This window comes from Cervus elaphus, chromosome 13 (assembly GCF_910594005.1).
Source record: "Cervus elaphus chromosome 13, mCerEla1.1, whole genome shotgun sequence".
Lineage (NCBI taxonomy): Eukaryota > Metazoa > Chordata > Mammalia > Artiodactyla > Cervidae > Cervus > Cervus elaphus.
Window position 1 is genome coordinate 47,161,216 of NC_057827.1, and position 10,222 is coordinate 47,171,437.

Sequence of the window (10,222 nt, forward strand, 5' to 3'; positions counted from 1 at the left end):
GTTTCTCTGCCTTTTCTAAATCCATGCCTATAGCTACAGCACATGGCAAAAAAACTGATTAGAGTCAAATAGCTCTAAGATGAATGAGTCAACTTCCACGAGACCTTGAGTCTCAATATACATTCACTGTAACACATCAGCAAGCTAAATGATACACGCACAGGGACTATGAGAGTTCCAAAGTTGACCATAAAGGTAAAAAAGTGGGCGGTGGCCCAATTCCTGTAAATCGCCTCCCTTTCCCCAAAATAGTTGTTATAATCCTCCCAACTCAATATCCTATAAAATTACCCATCCCTATAAAAACTGACAGGGGCTCCTCTTGGGACTCAGTGGTAAAAACCCACCTGCCAATGCAGGATACATGAGTTCAATCCCTGGGTTGGTTGGGAAAATCCACTGGAGAAGGAAATGGCAACCCACTCCAGTATTCTTGCCTGGAGAATTCCATGGATAGAGGAGCCTGGTGGACTACAGTCCATGAGGTCGTAAAAGAGTCAGACATGCCTTAGCACTAAACAACAACATTTAAAAACTGACAACCCCGTACCCTGGGGCCTCTCTTGCCTTCTGAGTTGGCCCACACTCTGTCTATGGAGTGTGTTTCTCTCTAAATAAATCCTACCACTTTGTCTCTCACTGAATTCTTTCTGCAATAAGACATTAAGAACCTGAGCTTCATTAAGTCCTAAGACTAGGTGTGTGATCTAGAAGATGAAGAGTTCAAGTCTCAGTCTGGACTGCACAGTTTCACAACTGCTATTAAGTGAGTACTTTATAAAAGGTATTCAGCCATGTTCTTTGTTTCCCCAAAGAAATATATAAAACCAAGAATAAAACATGCTCAGTAATTGCTACACAGGCAGTTTGTGATGAATTCCTTGAAGAAATTAAGACAAAGGATAAAATTGACATTACACTGGATTTTGTCTTGAACAGGTAAGGTTTTGGTACCATAAAGGACAGGAGAGTCAAAGCTTTTCCCCCTGAGCCAGTTATATCTGTTTTTCAGATATAATGTAGTTGCTAGATCAAGAGTACATAATAGTGAATCCATCATCACTATGGGACTGACCATTCAAAGAAACAAAATTCAGCTGATGGTGTACCAAGGATACCATTGTGATACCAAAAAAAAGTTGTACAAAAGAAAGCAAAAAAAAAAAAAAAGTGAGAATAAAAGTTTAGAGCTACTCAAGACAAAGCCTGGTAGCAAATCAACTCTTTCCACTACAGTAACACCAAACCCTGCCCTGAGCCACCTTGGAAGTCCTTCAATTAAAGGGGAAGGCATTCTAGGCAGGAGGTTCACCCAGGCAGTTAAATGAAGAGGTTGTGCTCTCCTTATTTTGCAGCCTTAGAAAACTGGGCCATCCCATCACTACTAACAATGTGGGCAGAGCAGCAAAGACAAGAACACTTTGCTTTTGAAGATAAATCCCCACAGGAATTTGCTCTGTGTGGGTAGAAACAGACAAAGACTTGCAAGAAAATGGTCACATCCTCTAGCACTTTTATCTCCTGGCTGCCTAGCAACTTTCATAGGTGAGTGCAGAGAGGGGAAATTCTCATGGAAGCCCGAGAGTAAGCAGGCACCATGTCTTATGAGCTTTAATAACACTACCTCTGTGAGGTTTAGTAACATGACCTCTGAAGAGCTGCCCCCAACCGAGAAGGTCTGGAAAGTATTCTTACCTCTTGATGTCTCTTCATGTCAAATCATATTTCTGGTTGGTTCTTGGGGCTTTCTCCTCAGGCTGCCAGGAGGAAGAGGAAAGTTGTTGTATTATTTGTATTATTTGAAGCCAAAGGAATATTGTGGTTTAAAAATAAGCAAGAGTAAGCTTAATAGCACCAGTTTCCACCACCTTCTCACTCCAGCATCTCGACAGGACAATTGAGCAGCAGGTGTTTCTGCTGGTGCCAGTCTAGGGCCAAGGAGTACAGCTGACTCCCTCCAGCTCCCAGAAACAGCTTCCTAAACTACTTTTTAAAAGATCCGATATGGACCATTTTCAATGTCTTTATTGAATTTACCATAATATTGTTTCTGTTTTATGTTTTTCATTTTTTTTGGCCACGAGGCATGTGGGATTTTAACTCCCTGACCAGGGATCAAACTCACACCCCCTGCATTGGAAGGTAAAGTCTTAACCACTGGACCACCAGGGAAGTCCTGAGAGCTTCCTAACCTTAAGCCAAAATTTGACTCTCAGGAATTCTGGGAGGGGGTGGCGGGGGTGGGGAAGTTATAAGAGAAAAAAAAGGAAAGGAGACAATTGAATAGAAAAATATTCCACTGAGCAGAAATGAGAAGTCATTAACTACCTGACTTCAGAGCAGTACTTTAAAAAAAGAAAACAAAACAAATATATATCTGGAGATATTGTGGAGAATTTCTGCTTCCCTGGTGGCTCAGACGGTAAAGAATCTGCCTGCAATGCAGGAGACCTGGGTTCAATCCCTGGGTTGGGAAGATCCCCTGGAGAAGGAAATAGCAACACACTCCAGTATTCTTGCCTGGAGAAACCCCATGGACAGAGGAGCCTCATGGACTACAGTCCAGGGGTCACAAAGAGGCAGACACGGCAGAGTGGCTAACAGACTTAAAACCAAACAGGAACCTGTGGGGATCCTGGACCCGGAAGCCTTTCCAGGTCCCCCATTCCTTGTTCGTAGGGAGCAGACTCCAGCCTACACGACCCTCCCTGAGTCTCAAAGAGGAGATTCAAACACTGCTAATCAGAGAAGGGAGAGAATGCAGGGAAAAGGGAGGAGCAGCCAAGAAACCATAGTTTAGCCTTGAGGCAGGGTCCTGGTTCCTTCTTAAGGAATGCATATGACAATATCTTTGAGCTCTTTACAGAACTAAAGCCCTCAAGAACTGGAGTGAGCATTCTTCACTCCAGAGAAGATCATCTGAGGCCAGATTAAACCAGAGAAACTCATCAAGAGACTAACTGAGCCCTAATCTTATCAGCAACCCACCCTTGAACCATTGCCATAAAAACTCTTCACCAAATCCTCCCAGGATATGGTTTAACAGACAAACTAACAAGACATCTATAGGAACACAAAAACTTTGCATTCTTTAGAAAAACAGAATTTCTCAAACAACTCTAGGGTGAAATTTGTCTAGGCATTAGATTGCTGAAATACTTTTAAGATTTACAATATGCAATAAAACTGAAAATAAGTGAAAAACAAAAACAGTTCATGCACACACACTAACAACTTGAAATTTTTAACAAATCTTCAAAAAAAAAAAAGTTAGAGGTTATTCAGAAATACTGAAAAAAATTACTAAGCAAAAATGTTTAATTGTAACTGGTACATCAAACACTAACCACTTTACACTTAAACCTCACAACAACACTAAGAGGTAGATGCCTTGATCTCCAGTTTTCAGGTGAGAAAACAGAGACACACAAAAGTCAAAAAGCTTGCCTAAGATTATATAGATAGTAAGTTGCAGAAGCAGAATTTGATCCCAGGCAGCCTGGGTCTTCCTGATTCACCAGGGCTTCCCAGGCGGTGCTAGAGGTAGAGAACCCACCTGCCAATGCAGGAGACATAAGAGACATGGGTTCAGTCCCTGAGCCAGGAAGATCCCCTGGAGAAGGACATGGCAAGCCACTCCAATATTCTTCCCTGGAGAATCCCATGGACAGAGGAGCCTGGCAGTCTACAGTCCATAGGGGTGCAAAAAGTCAAGACAGATTGAAACGACTTAGCACATAGCCTGGTTCTAAGGCATACATCCTTAACCACTACACTGTGTAATTTCATACAAAAACCCATGAGAATGGCCAATACCATAAACAGGAAAATTCATAGCCTTAATATCTTTTTATATTAAAACAAAATAGGCTAGTTAACACAAGACGGCAACATGACAGCGGACTTCAGTAAATGAGCCTGTTCCCTCCTTCTGCGCTAAAAACTGGGGCAGGGAGTAGGGGGAAGGGAGAAAAATAAAAGAAATGGTATTACCCTGGCCAAGGATTATCAGGGTCTATGTGGATGATATTAGGCAAGACAAGTAGACTCACATATATATTTTTTAATATATTTATTTTATTGATCTATTTGGCTGCACCGGGTCTTAGTCGTGACACATAGGATCTTTAGCTGTGGCATGTGGGATCTAGTTCCCTAATCAGGGATCAGGTCCAGGCCTCCTGCATTGGGAGCGTGGAATCTTAGCCACTAGACCCCCTGGGAAGTACCTCTTGTATATACATCAACACAGGCTAAAGATTGGTGTGAATCATGGATCTAACAATGCCACAAATATTAGAGCATCTGTGCATATTGAGTTAAAATTAGGTTTGTGCATATGGAGTCAAAATTGGGCTCTAAGTGATTACGTCTCTAATGACTTTGATTACAGTAGCTCGCTAAATTGCTATAAATGGGGGCCTCCAGGAAAACGCGTTTAAGAGCCCACACTGTGTTGTCAAATCTCGACTTGAGGCCACGGCTTGGGCACCAGATAGTTTTATGATCTTGATGCAGTTATTTAACCTCATTTTCCTCTTACATAAAGTGGGAAAACAATAGCCACCACAGGTTCTACCATTTCCTGGGGTTGTGGGAAGAATTAATTATAAGGCGCTTGAGATGGTGTCTGGCACAGAATGGCTTTGTTCTTTCATTTTATATGTGTTCTATGCACACAGCATAGGAAAATAAGAAAATGATTATTTGCAGACCAAAAGCTGACAAATACCCAGCTCTCAAAAGTTAAAGTAAGCAGAAGTACCTTCTCAGAAGAAATTGTAAGACTTCAGGTTCTCTGTAATAATGGGTTTTTCTGTAATAATGGGTTTCTCTGTAATAATGGGATATTTGGACAAGCCCTCTTAAAAACAAAACACGCACATGAACACTATAAAGGAATTCCCTAGAGGTCCTGAGAATTCCCTAGAGGACTTGGCACTTTTACTGCTGAGGGCCTGGGTTTCCATCCGTGGTTGGGGAACTAGGATCCCAACAGTGGCACAGCATAGCCAAACACACACACGCACACACCCAAACCAAAAACAAACACTAAAATTTCTGGGTAAGTGTTAAAAAATAAATGAAAAGCAGATATCTTTCTTAAAAGTAAGAGAAGCTAACACCATAGTTAGAAATAACCAGAACCAAAGGAACTCCAGAGATAAATAAGCAGAGAAGCCACTTCGGTCCCGAGGGCTCTGTTGCTCCCACTAGACTTGAACTTGCATGTGAATGACTTTTGGCTGCAAATGGTACACAAATCAAAGCTCAGACTCAAACCAGGTGGATGTCGAGAGGGAGCTTCTCCCCTCAACAAGCCTGAGGCCCAAAGGTGAGGACAAACTAAAGGAATCCATTCGTCTTCTATAAGATCTTGCATTCTAAATGGATTCAGACCTCAAGCCTTGAACTAAGAGTGTTGCTGAGTCTAAACTCACCCATCTCGCTGCACAAGAGGACCAAGAATCCAAGAGACAAGGTGTTGTTGAGGCAAGGAAAATTACTTTATTCTGAAAGCAACTGACCAAGAAGACGGCAGGAGAGTGCCTCAAAATAACCATCTTATCACGGTCTGGATGCCAGGTTCTTTTGTAGATCAGAGATGGTGGGGAGGTGAGGAGGCAAAGTAAAAAAGCCATTAATCTTGCGAACCTCTGCTAGAATGGCAAGCCTCAGACAGGGGATGTGTTAATTTCTTCCTTCCTGCCATCTATAGGTGGACCGGGTTCTGGAACAGAGGCACTTTTTTTTTTCAGTTTTATTTCTTTATTTTCTTTACAATATTGTATTGGTTTTGTCATACATTGACTTGAATCCACCATGGGTGTACATGTGTTCCCCATCCTGAACCCCCCTCCCACCTCCCTCCCCATCCCATCCCTCAGGGTCATCCCAGTGCACCAGCCACGAGCACCCTGTATCAAGCATCAAATCTGGCCTGGCGATTCGTTTCACATGATAATTTACATCTTTCAATGCCATTCTCCCATATCATCCCACCCTCGCCCTCTCCCACAGAGTCCAAAAGACTGTTCTATACATCTGTGTCTCTTTTGCTATCTCGCATATAGGGTTATTGTTACCATCTTTCTAAATTCCATATTTTTGCGTTAGTATACTGTATTGGTGTTTTTCTTTCTGGCTTACTTCACTCTGTATAATGGGCTCCAGTTTCATCCACCTCATTAGAACTGATTCAAATGTATTCTTTTTAATGGCTAATATTCCACTGTGTATGTGTACCACACCTTTCTTATCCATTCATCTGCTGATGGGTATCTAGGTTGCTTCCATTTCCTGGCTATTATAAACAGTGCTGCGATGAACATTGGGGTGCACGTGTCTCTTTCAGATCTGGTTTCCTTGGTGTGTATGCCCAGCAGTGGGATTGCTGGGTCATATGGCAGTTCTATTTCCAGTTTTTTAAGGAATCTCCACACTGTTCTCCATAGCGGCTGCACTAGTTAGCATTCCCACCAACAGTGTAACAGGGTTCCCTTTTTTCCACACCCTCTCCAGCATTTATTGCTTGCAGACTTTTGGATAGCAGCCATTCTGACCGGTGTGAGATGGTACCTCATTGTGGTTTTGATTTGCATTTCTCTGATAATGAGTGATGTTGAGCATCTTTTCATGTGTTTGTTAGCCATCTGTATGTCTTCTTTGCAGAAATGTCTGTTTAGTTCTTTGGCCCATTTTTTTATTGGGTCGTTTATTTTTCTGGAATTGAGCTGCAGGCGTTGCTTGTGTATTTTTGAGATTAATTCTTTGTCTGTTGCTTCGTTTGCTATTATTTTATCCCATTCTGAAGGCTGTCTTTTCACCTTGCTTATAGTTTCCTTTGTTGTGCAAAAGCTTTTAAGTTTCATTAGGTCCCATTTGTTTATTTTTGCTTTTATTTCCAATATTCTTGGAGGTGGGTCATAGAGGATCCTGCTGTGGTTTATGTCGGAGAGTGTTTTGCCTATGCTTTCCTCTAGGAGTTTTATAGTTTCTGGTCTTACATTTAGATCTTTAATCCATTTTGAGTTTATTTTTGTGCATGGTTTTAGAAAGTGTTCTAGTTTCATTCTTTTACAAGTGGTTGACCAGTTTTCCCAGCACCACTTGTTAAAGAGATTATCTTTTCTCCATTGTATATTCTTGCCTCCTTTGTCAAAGATAAGGTGTCCATAGGTGCATGGATTTATCTCTGGGCTTTCTATTTTTGGAACAGAGGCACTTTAACAGTTGGGGGGGCAGGATTCTCTGAGGCAGGCCATTCTGTATGATTATAATAACAAAAGCAATGAAAAGCAAGTCAAAGAAACAGTTCCAACATGGAGTCAGAATTGTCTTCTTCTCTGCAACTAGAGTAGGGTAGTCCTGGATTAGAACTGCTCGCCTGTGCCATGCAGAAGCAAACTCAAATGTTTCCTGCAAGACTATAGCTGTGTTCTAGTTCTCCACTTTTTTCTAGAGATAGCTCCAAGTACAGTAGTCCAGAATTAATGATGAAGATGGACACTAAAGTTGTTACCATGAAGAAGAAAAGCAGAATCAAGCATGTGTGCTCATGTGCACACTGACACATTCGGATCCACAAGGGTGGATGTCGTTTATTATATTTAGTGAAATGCAAGATATGCTCCATCTACAGGGAAAGGAGACTTTTACCAAATAAGAAAGAGAATCAAACAGAACTTCTAGAATTTAAAAATATGTTAACCAAAGTTATAAACTCAGTGGATAAGTTAATAGCAGATCGGGTACATTCATGAATAGGGATAAAAACCAAAAGAAGTCATCCAGAATGTAGCCTGAAGAGACAAACAGCAAATGCAAAAGAACTGGTAAGAAATAGGAGGTACAGAAGTGAGATCAAGGGCATTCAGTTGGGATCCCCAAGGAAGAAGAGAGTGGCAAAGAGAATACATTTGAAGAGATAACGGCTGAGGATTTTTCAAATGAATTCTGATTTAAGTTCAGTTCACTTCAGTTGCTCAGTCGTGTCCAACTCTTTGTGACCCCATGGACTGTAGCATACCAGGCTTCCCTGTCCATCACCAATTCCTGGAGCTTACTCAAACTCATTTCCATTAAGTCAGTGATGCCATCCAAACATCTCATCCTCTGTTGTCCCCTTCTCCTGCCATCAATCTTTCCCAGCATCAGGGTCTTTTCAAAAGTGTCAGTTCTTTGCAGCAGGCGGCCAAAGTATTGGAGTTTCAACTTCAACATCAGTCCTTCCAATGAATATTCAGGGTTGATTTACTTTAGGATGTACTAGTTGGATCTTCTTGCAGTCCAAGGGACTCTAAAGAGTCTTCTGCAACACCACAGTTCAAAAGCATCAACCCTTCAGCACTCAGTTTTCTTTATAGTACAACTCTCACATCCATACAGGACTACTGGAAAAAACACAGCCTTGACTAGACGGACCTTTGTTGGCAAAGTCATGTCTCTGCTTTTTAAAATGCTGTCTAGGTTGGTCACAGCTTTTCTTCCAAGGAGTAAGCGTCTTAATTTCATGACTGCAGTCACCACCTACAGTGATTTTGGAGCCCAAGAAAATAAAGTTTCTCACTGTTTCCATTGTTTCTCCATCTATTTGCCATGAAGCGATGGGACCAGATGCCATGATCTTTGTTTTCTGAATGTTGAGCTTTAAGCCAAGTTTTTCACTCTCTTCTTTCACTTTCATCAAGAGGCTCTTTATTTCTTCCTTGCTTTCTGCCATAATGGTGGTGTCATCTGCATATCTGAGGTTATTGATATTTCTCCTGGCAATCTTGATTCCAGCTTGGGCTTCATCCAGCCTAGCATCTCGCATGATGTACTCTGCATATAAGTTAAATAAACAGGGCGATAATATACAGCCTTGACGTATTCCTTTTCCTATTTGGAACCAGTCTGTTGTTTCATGTCCAGTTCTAACTGTTGCTTCTTGACCTGCATACAGATTTCTCAGGAAGCAGGTGAGGTGTCTGGTATTCCCATCACTTGAAGAATTTTCCACAGTTTGTTGTGATCCACACAGTCAAAGGCTTTGGCGTAGTCACTCAAGCAGACATAGATGCTTCAAGAGGTTCTATGAATTCCAGTCAGAATGAATAAAAATACGTCCACACTTAGAACACATCATTGTAAAACTGCTGATAGTCAACGACAAAGGAGCTACTCATCAAAGAAGTTTAAGAAAAACCAGATTTTTTTTCTTTTCTGTTTTTAATTAAATAATTTAAAATCAGTCATTCTAGTAGATGTGAAGTGGTGTCTCATTGTGGTTTTAATTCGCATTTCCTTAATGAAGTAACCCAACCTCTTGAAAAGTCAGGATTACCATTTACAAAATGGGTAGAGTGCTTATTTTACAGGTTTTCTGTGTAGAATAAATAAGACTGAATTATCTGAAGCACAGAAAAATCCAATAGAGAGCAGATGATGACACTGATGCTCCAACAGACTTTCCTAAAAGGAGTGTCAGATTAACAGTAACAAGACTGAAGACAGTAGAAAGGATCTTTTCTTTTCGTATGTTGAAGATTGCTGTTAACCCAGAATTCCATTTCCAGTGAAAATATTTCTAGAATGAAGGTGAAATAAAGGTAATTGTAGAAAACAAAAACAGAATTTATCACCCAAATAAAAGAAAATCTAATATACTCTTTAGATGGCAAATATGACCCAAACTGAAGATCAGAGATGTGAGAAGGATTTATGAATTCATCTAAATAAACACTGCAAGCATAAACTAGATCTTGCAGGTTTTAAATATAAAAAGGTCATTGCATTTTCCAGAAGGAGGGTAGTTACCAATTAACTTAACATGTTGCAATTTTTAGGATAACATCTAAAAGGAACAGAAGAAGAATGTATAATGTCTAAGCTAGTAGAGGAAAAATGGAATTCTAAAATAATTTAAGATATACATGAAAGAAAAGGGTGCAACAAAACAGGGTAAGTATGAGCACAAAATAAGATGTCAGAGTTAAGCCCAAATAAAACAATTAAATTCATATTTAATTGAACTGAAACATGTATAAAAGAATACAGAAATTCCCTGTGAGCTGATATAGGGTGATTTTCAGGATATATTCTTAAATGAAAAAGATGCAAAAATTATGTCACCTTTTGTGTGAGAAGGATAAAAGGAATATACATATTTTTGCAAAATCAATCAAAAAGAACTAAAATCTATGGCCTACAGGGGTGGCGAGGCTCGTATCCCCGGAATGGA